Genomic DNA, 12,771 nt, shown 5'->3' with positions numbered 1-12,771 from the left:
GGTGGCCCCAGGCACCAGCGCAGCAAGTGTGTGTCTCTGGCGGCAAGCCGTGGAGGGCAGCCTGCCGGTCGCTGTGAGGGTGGCGTGCCTGCGGGAGGTCCGCCGATCCCGCGGCTTCGGCGGCAATTCGGCGGCAAGGACCCTGAAGGCACAGAACTGGCAGATCACCCGCGTGCGTGGGGCGGCAAAAAACATAGAGCCTCCCCTGATTGTGTAGAATCCACAGATTATGCTAAAGACTTTCTAAAAGTTATTCAATTTTGAAAGTCAGTTTTGAGAACGAAAAACTTTTAAGACAACATAGTATTTGCAGGAGGAATAGAAGTACTTGGACTTTTTTAAAACAGATTTTTATTTCCTATCAAACTCTAATAAATCTGAAAGAATATCTCAGAGAATAGACTGAATAAAAACAAAGTTAAAAAACTAGCTTTGAAAGTTATCTGATGTTTTCCTGCCACAAGAAGAACAGCGACAAATCAAGAAATGTTGCATATTATTAATAAATTGCAGATGAACCTGAACCATTTAAAGGAGGGGAAAGTGATCAGGAACAGTCAGCATGGATTCACCAAGGGCAAGTCATGCCTGACTAACCTAATTGCCTTCTATGACGAGATAACCGGCTCTGTGGATGAGGGGAAAGCAGTGGATGTACTATTTCTGGATTTTAGCAAAGCTTTTGATACAGTCTCCCACAGTATTCTTGCCAGCAAGTTAAAGAAGTCTGGGCTGGATGTATGGACGGTAAGGTGGATAGAAAACTGGCTAGATGGTCGGGCTCAACGGGTAGTGATCAATGGTTCCATGTCTAGTTGGCAGCCGGTATCAAGTGGAGTGCCCCAAGGGTCGGTGCTGGGGCTGGTTTTGTTCAATATCTTCATTAACGATCTGGAGGATGGTGTGGACTGCACCCTTAGCAAGTTTGCAGATGACACTAAACTGGGAGGAGTGGTTGATACGCTGGAGGGTAGGGATAGGATACAGAGGGACCTAGACAAATTAGAGGATTGGGCCAAAAGAAATATGATGAGGTTCAACAAGGACAAGTGCAGAGTCCTGCACTTAGGACGGAAGAATCCCATGCACTGCTACAGACTAGGGACCGAATGGCTGGGTAGCAGTTCTGCAGAAAAGGACCTAGGAGTTACGGTGGACGAAAAGCTGAATATGAGTCAACAGTGTGCCCTTGTTGCCAAGAAGGCTAATGGCATTTTGGGTTGTATAAGTAGGGGCACTTCCAGCAGATCAAGGGATGTGATCATTCCCCTCTACTCAGAACTGGTGAGGCCTCATTTGGAGTACTGTGTCCAGTTTTGGGCCCCACACTACAAGAAGGATGTGGATAAATTGGAGAGAGTCCAGCGGAGGGCCACAAAAATGATTAGGGGGCTGGAGCACATGACTTATGAGGAGAGGCTGAGGGAACTGGGATTGTTTAGTCTGCAGAAGAGAAGAATGAGGGGGGATTTGATAGCTGCTTTCAACTACCTGAAAGGGGGTTCCAAAGAGGATGGATCTAGACTGTTCTCAGTGGTAGAAGATGACACAACAAGGAGTAATGGTCTCAAGTTGCAGAGGGGGAGGTTTAGGTTGGATATTAGGAAAAACTTTTTCACTAGTAGGGTGGTGAAGAACTGGAATGGGTTACCTAGGGAGGTAGTGGAATCTCCTTCCTTAGAGGTTTTTAAGGTCAGGCTTGACAAAGCCCTGGCTGGGATGATTTAGTTGGGTGTGGTCCTGCTTTGAGCAGGGGGTTGGACTAGATGACCTCCTGAGGTCCCTTCCAACCCTGAGATTCTATGATTCTATGAAGATGCTCCTAAAGACTACCCATGAGGTCATGGAGCCAGCAAAAGAGAGAAAGCAATCAACTTGACTCTAAACAAGCCTGAAAGAAGTATGTTTTCCTACCATTTCATTAAAATAGGAGGGCAAAGGTTATAAATGACTCTAATGTGAGCATCCCACATACACACACCCTCAGATACTCAGCTTAGACAATAAGCACTTCACAACTTGTCCTATCCATCTCTATAAGCAAGTTGCCACAGATAAATAAGCAACCAGCTCAAGGAAAACCTCCCCAAAACTTCAACAAGAATTAGTGAGAGGATATTAGCTAAAACACTCCCAATGGATTAGGTTTATACTCTTGTAATGATTTTATTGGGATAGAAAATACTGTCGTAACTTAAATTACCAACTATTGATCTCCAGAAGGTTAACCCATATATTGCTGGACAGGAGACAGGGACTAAACATTGGTAAACAGAGAAATAGTGGGATTTAATTGGATTTAAGATACTTAATATTGGTTAATTGGCCTGTTTTGAGACAGCTTCTTTAATGGCTTCTTCTAAGTAACTAATTTAAATGTTTTTTTCCCAATTGTATAGGCTTTAGTTCAGATTGCTTACTTTCCCTGATTATAAACTGTCTGGTTATTTATTAAAAACTAACATATCCACTTGGCCTTAAACAAATCATTTTGCCCCTACATACACAGATTAAGCATCTAATAAGATACTAAACTGAGTTCACAGTAGTTTCAGGAGACAATATACTTTGGTCTTCGCTATCAAAAGCGAAGAACATGCTAGCTGCAGTTTCTCTCCAGGGTGTAAGAGAAGGTTACTCACCCTGTGCAGTAACTGCGGTTCTTCAAGATGTGTCCCCCTATGGATGCTCTATTCTAGGTGCACTTGTGCCTCCTGTACCTCAGATTGGAGCCTGGCCAGTTTAGGGTACTGTTAGTGTCTGCCAAACAAAGATACCCGACTGACAAAGTCCGAGGTTGAACTGAGTTTTGGGGAACTGAGTGGAAGATGGCCCCTGGGGATCCCAACCAGCCCCTGCATAAGACACCCCTTGGGCCAAATCGTTCAGCTTCTACTCAAGTTTTTTCATGTCTGTGTTTTGTATGCTACTGCTATTGTTTCAGCCACTTATTTACATTTATCCTGAATGTAAGGTAAGAGTTACACCTACCCATAACAAGGTTAATACAACCTATAACACTATTTATGTCTGCAGCATCATAGCACTTTACAGAAAATTAAAAGTGACAGGTCCCTTACAATCTAAGTGAGACACAGAATATGAAGGAATGAAAACCAGTATGTCAGGGGTGGGAAATGGTATGGGAAGGACAAGGAAAAGATAATGAGATAACAATATGTGCATATAAAATGGGCTAGCTCCCTTTTTTTCTTTAGCATGTATTTAGAATCACATCCTCAATGGGTGTAAAACAGTGGAGCCCCACTGAGGTCAGCTTACACCAACTGAGATTGTGGCCCCTACTTTCTGCATTTTTATGTTGTATTAATATAATAGATTGAGAATGCTAACTCCAGCAAGAAGGTAGAAGTGGTGTAGCAGAGGTGAACGTTCTGCTATAGGAGTGCAAATTATCATCATATCATCATCATCAACTCAATTAAGGTTCTGGTTATGGAAATTGGCTAGTAAAGTGTCATTGAGCATTTTCATTCATGCTATGTGGTTATGGGTTTCTTCCATGCCTGCTTGAGAATTCTGTCTTTTCAGTAGCTTGTACATAGCTTCAATTTACAGGCCAATTCCAGTGACTCATTCTAAGAAACAGGCTTATCATTTCATGATTGCAGGCTTAAACTATTTTCTGTAATGCTCAGAATACATGGCAAATACTTGAATAGGTTTATCAAATGCCCAATAATCAGTTCAGTACAATAATCAATTCTGCAAACCAGGGGCTAAAAAAAAACAAAAAAAACCCCACCCCTCTGTGATATCCATCACATATAAACCATTGGCAAATCCTCTAGTTCACAAAGCAGTAACTCTTTCAAGGAAGCTAAAGTGTAAAGTAACAGATTACTTACTGAATATTTGAGCATACCATCTGAGTAACTAAAACCCATGGAGTATAAAATCCATCTTTCATACTGAAATTTGAGAGCTTTTTTTTTAATATCTCAGAAAAGATGTACAGCTATGGTCTGGGAGTAAAGCGAAATAATGGATTAATGTACAAAGGTTTTTTTTAACCTCTGAAGGTCTGGGTCACTATCAAAACACATTCCCTTTGCAACGTCTGTGCAGAACTTTCATAAGTGTTATGCATGTGCTCTGATGCAGAATATACCCTTTAGGATGTAGAAACCAAACCACAACATGGTACATTATTATGTACAGCATCATTCATGCAAGTTCAAACTCCAAACACTTCAGCCAGTTGCACAGAGACCGGGTCAACATTTTCCAAATTTCAATTGTTGATGCAATTTTTCATCAAAAATTTGATTTACTAGGGGAAAAAAAGCCTGAAAAGATTTGATAATTTTTGTCATTGGAAATTGTCAGAATTTTGACTAGCTCTAGTTACAGAGTTCAAACAAAAAATTAATAATGGGGACAATGGTTAAAGATCTAGGCCATGTTGAAGAAAAACTTTCACATGGGATTTGAGAATGGATGGAGCTCAGTAAGGACTGGTACAAGAATAGAGAAGTATTGTCCTGTTATATCCTTGAACACAGCTTCTCCTGCTATGGCCTTTGAATCTAGAGTCCCTCTCTTCCACGCCCCCTTTGGAGAGGCTGGCATTGTCTGGCAATAACCGGAAGCAGACGGAAGCTTCCCCCGAGCATGGAACTGCAATTATGACTAGTCATTGAATGAGCCTTGGAAGAAATAAGCTTCCTGAGATACAGTATATTCAACCTCAAGCTTCAGGGCTTAAGACAATCTCAGTTAGAGATGTCAAGTATCAGAGGGGTAGCCGTGTTAGTCTGGATCTGTAAAAGCAGCAAAGAGTCCTGTGGCACCTTATAGACTAACAGATGTATTAGAGCATGAGCTTTCATGGGTGAATACCCACTTCGTTGGATGCATGTAGAGATCAGTTAGAGACCAATTTCAGCCCTATGTGGGGGTCATATTATCCCATAACTGGTTATTGCAGGGTTCTGCTAAATCATCAGTCCTTCCTCTGAAGCATCTGCTAACTGGACTAGGGTTGCTACCTGCCCAGGTTCTCCCAGGATTATATCTTTTATTGACGTAACTGTCCTGGGAAAATCTATAAGGGGGTTTAGTATACACTGTTATATGTTCATTTTTATGGGCTCTGTATTATTCCAGATGTCCTTGTGTTTTATACCTCAAAGATGGCAACCCTATACCGGACTTGAGTGATAGAGTGGGGCACAGAAGGGGCACTTCTAAGGAGGAGATATTTAGCTGTAGGAAGTGAAGTTTAAATCACAAGTTTACTTGATTAAGGCAGGCAAAGAGGTGCAACTATCCCCATTAGTAAGAGGGGTGGTACAGGGCTTGATCATCTGAGGAATCATCTTTGTTCAGATGATGCATTATTGTAAAAGGACACCAACCTCATGCTTGTACTAACTCTGTCACTGAAATTCATTGTTTGGCTAAGTCCCCTAAGGTACAAGGTATGAAAAAAAGTGTGTATTTATATAATACAATGCTAAGTAAATCCTTTATTTCTCAAACTCCTGCCACTATACCATAGGAGTTTTGGTTTAAAATGTCATCTACCCATGTTGCAGCTACTGATAGGTCATCTGCTTCCTTTATTAGAAAAAACAGGCAGCAGCATGCTGATGCGGGAGGAAGAAGATAATCTATAGACAGTTGAAATGAGATATTTGCTTTATTAAAATGTCAGGCTTAAAATCCACTTGGCACACACTCTCCTTTGAAACGATTTGCACCTAAATAGGACCGTGCACAATACTTCTCAGAACAGAGTCCTCTCAAGCCTTGTGGTTTATGTTCGTGTATAGCCCTCTTACAATGCATGTTATCAAGGCTAGTTTTTTTTTCCCCCAGTCACCCATTGTGGAAAAGCATTTAATGTCTCTGTCAAAGCCTGGAGCACTATAATCGCATACAAATCATTCCCCTTAGCAAAAGCTCTTCTCTAACTATGTGGATGTAGATAGAGTTTACAGGCCACAGTGAAAGTTTATAGAGGATATAAAAATGATACATAGATGGCCCGTGAAAAAGGTCTTCCCAAATACACATTCACATACACACACACACACACCATTTACTTTAACATTTCTCATGCCTTGGAGAAAGTCTTACTTGTCCTCTGTATATTATGTTCCATTTGCCAGCAACTTGTCAGCTGGTAATTGCAGTAAACATGTATTTAACTCAAGATCTGATCTAACTGTTATGGTGATGCTGGGTTATGAACACAGCTATGCTGCCATGGACCTGAATTACATCAGTAGCCCTGTAGTGTGCAAGTTCTTTTTCTAAGCCAGATATTAGATTGTGACATTGTGCACAGGCAATGCTCAAGCTCCACTCTCTGTTGAAGTGGCAGCCAGTATGTAAAGGCTTTTTGGAGTAGGGTTTAGCAAAGATCATCTATTTGTTGAGGCTGCTAAACCAATAAAGCTTTGCAGAAAGTTGGGATTTATCAGATTAGATAATATGAATCATAGCTTTTATCAGTACTAATGGGAGTAATGTACGCCTATGAAGTGATTGTCTCTGTGTGAGCACACAGCGGTAGAGGAACAAGCAGTGCAAAGAGCCTTCCTCTCTCCCATTGTCCCTCTGGGCAGTGATCAGTCAATCACAGAGTGGAGCACAAACCTTGCTAGCTGTGCCAGGGAGGAGGCAGTTAGTGCTGGGCCAACATTAGAAGAAGGCGGGTCAGGGAAGGCCACACTGATCCCTTTCAGAAGGTAGAGGAGCTCCTTTTCCAGGCTAGGATTTTCAAATGAGCTTAAAGGAATTAGGTGCACAAATCCCATGGATTTAGGAATTGGGGTGGGGCTTTCAAAAGTCTTTACTGTTGACCTAACTCTGCTCCCGCTGAAGTCAATATCAAATGGGACCAGAGTTAGGCCAATGCTGGGCTCTTTGGAAAAATCTCACTCTTTGTGTCTAACTCCCTTAGACGCCTTTGAGAGTCCCAGCCCCAGTGCTCCCTACAGACTTTCACACACAGCTCCTCCTCACCCCAAACTCCTCCGTGGCTTAAAGCTACAATCCCACCCATTATGGGCAATGTGTAAACTGTGACAATTATGTACAGTTCACTCGTGGACTAAAGAAAAAGATGACATCAGCTTACAGAACAGCACAGGGATAGACAGGCACACGCTATATAAGCTACAAGCTACAGATTTTCATTTCTAGGCTGCAACAATTCTTATTGCAACTGAGAGATTTTATTTCACACTTTATCATGACTGTTATTAATGTGCTGCTAGATATCTCTGTCTAACTGTACCTGCTGTGGTAATAACCCCAGTGTGTAATACCGTGCATACCTTGGGGGATTATGGGTATACTACAGGTAGCAGACAAAGGATCAGCCAGTGCGCTACAAATTTACAATAGCTACATGTATCACCTGTAGCTTCTTGAAACTTCCTCTCTGTGCATATCCTTCATTGCCCTGAAAAGGGACAAGGTGTGTGAGGTAATATCTTTTATTGGACCAACTTCTGTTGATGAAAGAGAGGAGATTTTGAGCTACACAGAGCTCTTCTTCAGGTCTGCCACACTCAGACTGCCACAGCTAAATGCAAGGTGGAGCAGATAGCTGAAGTAAATAACATGTATTCTAAGCAAAGAGAGCATTCAATATGAAGTGGCCCAACACCACCTCTGCAGTCATAGGACAAAAAGGGGGGTTAGTGGGTTACAGGTTCTTATAATAAAACCTAAATCCAGTGCCTTTATTAAGATTCTTAGTGTCTAGCCCTGAAGAGGAACAGCTCTGTCCTAGGTCCTTGAGTGGATACACAATCCAGAGATTGCACACATTCCCCTTCCTACCAAATTACTCCTTGGAGAATGCCCCCCCTTACGCTTCCAAGGGCATAATGATGGGGTATTAACATTCTTAGATAACTTCTTTTCCAAGGAGGCTCCCTTTGCCCAATATGGACAATATACATTTTTAATTGTGCCAACTCTTTGGGTGGGGGGGAGGCCTTATTTCTATCTTGTAGCTTTTCTGGAAATTAGTGTATCATTTATAATAGACATTTTTCTATTATAATTTGCATATTTTTTATGAATCATCTCTCCAAGTGTGTCATTTACATAGTAGTTTCCCTTGTCTTCCAACTTTCATTTTTTAAATGCAGTTGCGAAAAAAGGCTGATATCATTGGTGGGGTGCACTGACAGAAGTATCGTACGTAATTGTCTCGCTCCACTCGACACTGCTGAGGCCTCCACTGGAGTACTTGTTCCAGATCTCAGTGCCACATACTAAAAAAAGATGTGGATTTACTGGACAGAATCCAGAAGAGAGCAAGAAAAAATGATTTAAAAATATGACACGTGAGGAAAGCTTAAAAAACGGGGCCTATTTAGTGTTGGGAAAAGTAGGGGCCAGATAACTGTCTACTATGTTAAGGGTAGGGCTGTCAATCGATTAAAAAAATAATAATAGAATGCCATTTTGGAATGTTTTCTACATTTTCAAATATTGATTTGAGTGACAACATAGAATACAAAGTGTTAAGTGCTCACTTTATATTTATATTTGATTACAAATATTTGCACTGTAAAACACAAAAGAAATAGTATTTTTCAATTCACCTAATACAAGTACTGTAGTACAAGCTCTTTATCATGAAAGTTGAACTTACAAATGTAGAATTATGTACAAAAATAACTGCACTCAAAAATAAAACAAATGTAAAACTTTAGAGCCGACAAGTCCACTCAGTCCTACTTCAGCCAATCGTTCAGACAAACAAGTTTGGTTACAATTTGCAGGAGATAATGCTGCCAGCTAGTTGTTTACAATGTCACCTGAATGTGAGAACAGGCGTTCACATAGTACTGTTGTGGTCAGCATCAGAAGATATTTATGTACCAAATGCACTAAAGATTTTTTTGTCTCTTCATGCTTCAACCACAACCCAAAGCAGTGCAGACCGACACATATTCACTTTCATCATCTGAGTCAGATGCCACCAGCAGAAGGTTGATTTTCTTTTTTTGGTGGTTTGGGTTCTGTAGTTGTCACACCTGAGTGTTACTCTTTTAAGACTTCTGAAAGCGTGCTCCACACCTCGTACCTCTCAGATTTTGGAAGGCACTTCAGATTCTTAAACCTTGGGTCGACTGCTGTAACTATTTTTAGAAATCTCACATTGGTACCTTCGTTGCGTTTTGTCAAAATCTGCCGTGAAAGTGTTCATAACATGAACATGTGCTGGGTCATCATCCAAGACTTCTATAACATGAAATATATGGCAGAATGCAGGTAAAACAGAACAGGAGACATACAATTCTCTCCCCAAGGAGTTCAGCCACAAATTTAATAAACACATTATTTTTTAATGAGCATCATTAGCATGAAAGCATGTTCTCTGGAATGGTGGCTGAAGCATGAAGGGGCATATGAATGTTTAGCATATCTGGCATGTAAATACCTAGTAACACTGGCTACGAAAGTGCCATGCGAATGCCTGTTAACACTTTCAGGTGACTTTGTAAATAAGAAGCCGGCAGCATTGTCTCCCATAAATTTAAACAAACTTGTTTGTCTTAGCGATTGGCTGAACAAGAAGTAGAACTAGTGCATTTGTAGGCTCTAAAGTTTTACATTGTTTTGTTTTTGAGTCCAGTTATGCATTTGTAAGTTACACTTTCACCATAAAGAGATTGCACTGCAGTACTTGTATGAGGTGACTTGAAAAATACTATTTCTTTTATCATTTTTACAGTGCAAATATTTGTAATAAAAATAATACTATAAAGTGAGCACTGTGCACTTTGTATTCTATGTTGTAACAGAAATCAATATATTTGAAAATGTAGAAAAACATCCAAAAATATTTAATAAATTTCAATTGTTATTCTATTGTTTAACAGTGCAATTAATCACAATTAATTTTTTTAATCACAATTAATTTTTTTAGTTAATTGTGTAAGTTAACTGCGATTAATCGGCAGCCCTAATTAAGGGCTGTTACAAAGAGGGGATTCATTGTTCTCTACATCCACTGAAGGTAGAGCAAGAAAAAATCAACTTAATCTGATACATCTGTGAGTTAGGTTAGATGTTAGGAAAGACTTTAACTATAATTATAATTAAGTACTAGAATAGGTTAGCACTGGACGTTGTGGTTCATTGGAGGTTTTTAAGAACAGGTGAGACTAATCGCCTGTAAGGGTTGGTCTAAGTTCACTTGGTCCTGCCTCAGTGCAGGAGCCTGGACTAGGTGTCCGCTTGAGGTCTTTTCCAGCCCTACACTTCCATAATTGTCTGTTATTGTTATTTGCTTTAAATAGTCATTTAATAATAAAGACATATTTTCCCCCTCGCAGATTTAATTCACACTTTTGGCTACTCAACTGACTTTCCTGCAGGGGAAGTAATCTGTAGATCCCTCGGGCCTGTGGGTGACATGCTCAGACTGAAATGTGGTTTCTGGATGGGGTGGGTGGTTTGTGATTTTAACACTTCGTGCCACCTCTATTTAGATAAAAATATATCCAAGATAGAATTTGGTGGGTTAATACCTGGAGATTGCTGATTGCGGGTAAAGTTTTTGTTCATATTATAATGTATATTATTGAGTCCTTCTTCTTTACTTTTAATCTACAGATCTCAGAGCACTTCCCAAATAAATAGAGGCAAGCATCAAACTCCCCACTTTGCAGATGGGGGAATCTGAAGCAAAGGGAGATCAAGTGACTTGTCTATGGGTGACACAATATATCAAGTCCCACTGATTCCCATTCCCATACACCAACCACTGGCTGACAGGGAGTCCCTCTCCTGAACTAAACTTAAGCTCCCTGTTATTTTCCTCTTTTCAGAGAAACAAAAAGTAATTTTTTGGACACTGAATCAGTGCACTAGAAAATTATTGCAGTTATTGAAACTAAAGTCACCTACAATTCACCTGCTTCTAGATTGTGTATCAACTTGAAACTCAAATAAGATGCAACAGGTTGTAGTGAAACTTTCAAGCAAAATTGGGCTGGTTTAGGAATCTGCACGGACATGTGAAATGTGTGGGTTTGCCGCATTTTGACACATAAAGAGAAGAAATTCAGTAATCTCAACTGATTTTGAGATTGTGGGTTTGACTATAAAACCCTGCAAACCCTTACAAATTTAAATCATTGAAAATCTGCAAAAACTGCTTTGATGAAACAATGGTGCCAACCAATATAAAATCAGCAGTTCTGTTGTTGTTCATATCCATAGATTTTAAGAACAGAAGGAACCATTATGATGTTCTAGTCTGACCTTCTGCTTACCACAAGCTATAGCACTGCCCTGTATTAATTCCTGCTTCAAGTTCAGTTGAGAAATGATCTTGTTCCCATTGACTTCAGTAGAAAGTCCTATTGCTCCACAGGACTTCAATAAGAATAAGTAACTGAGTATGCAGTTATTTGTACTCCTGTATTGCCTAGTGGTCTCCACTGACATCAGGGCTTTGTTGTACGAGGCACTATGTAAAGACATAGTATGAAACAATCCCTGCCCCAAAGAGCTACAAATCTAAAGACGCTCACATAGTACAATGGATTTGTTTATATCTGTTAAAAAAAGACAGGATCAGAAGATGTTTTACGGTACATCTGATTTATTCAGATTACTGTGAAGTTTGTAACTGTGACACTCTGAATACATTTCCCAGACATGAAGAAAAGCTCTGGGTAAGCTTGAAAGCTTGTCTCTCTCACCAACAGAAGTTAGCCCAATAAAAGATATCATCTCACCCACCTTGTATCTCACTGTTCAATATTCACAGCCAAGTTAAACATTGGTTTTGCAGTGCAGCCTAGTGGATCAAGCACTGTGCTAGGATTCAAGACGTCATCTCTATCTCCAGTTCTGCCACTAGCCTGCTACATCAACTTGGGCAAGTTGCTTCATCTCCCTTTGTAATAAATTTGCTCATCTGTAAAATGCGGGTAAAGGTACTGACCTCCTTTGTAAAGCACTTTGAGATCTGTGGATGAAAAGTGCTATGTAAGAGCTAGATATTATATTACATTAGAAATAATAAAAAGTTAGTTAGTTAGCATTTAGTGCTATGCTAGGTGTCAGATTGATAGCCGCCGAAGAATGAAATCCTCATTGAGCTGTAGTGCATTTACAGCCTGGGCTGCAATGATACAAGTTTTCCTACACTGTCCCATCAACGTTACTCGTTTGTGACTGGCTTGGACCTCTTATCGGGATGAGCTGGAAGTTCAATTTCTGTTTTCGTGTCTATTCAGGTCCATGAACTGTGGATTGACTTTGCAACAAGTGTAAATTGCAACCAATAGCAATGGTGTTTTTTATGAAGGGCATCTATGCACGAGACTCAAACTGCAGAAAAAAAATGCAGTTACTATTGACCTGGGATGGATTTGTATCTAAGACAGAGAGATGAAAAGCTCCACAATCTATTATAGTCCTGTGAGCCATTTTATCCCATAATATTATAGCAATCATGTCATGGTCAATGTAGGCTACTCAATATCAATTACTTCATCATAATGAAATCAGAACTAGGGGTGCATCCAACTATACACTAGTAAAACACACAATAGGGATTGAAAATGAAATTAGAGGCAATATTTTGGCCATGAGGCCTGTTTAGGTTGGGGTAGAGAAACCTAAGCATGATCGAATCTGCCTCCATAACCCAAAGCAGGCTCAATGATGAGATATGACAGTTAATCTGGTTTTCTATTTCTGCAGTGTCATTTACTGAACCTTTTAGGTCTGATGTTAGGTAGTTTTCTTCACAAAAAT

Source organism: Mauremys reevesii, linkage group 6, assembly GCF_016161935.1.
Source record: "Mauremys reevesii isolate NIE-2019 linkage group 6, ASM1616193v1, whole genome shotgun sequence".
Classification (NCBI taxonomy): domain Eukaryota; kingdom Metazoa; phylum Chordata; order Testudines; family Geoemydidae; genus Mauremys; species Mauremys reevesii.
The sequence above is the reverse complement of the archived record's forward strand: the minus strand, read 5'-3'. Positions refer to the sequence as shown.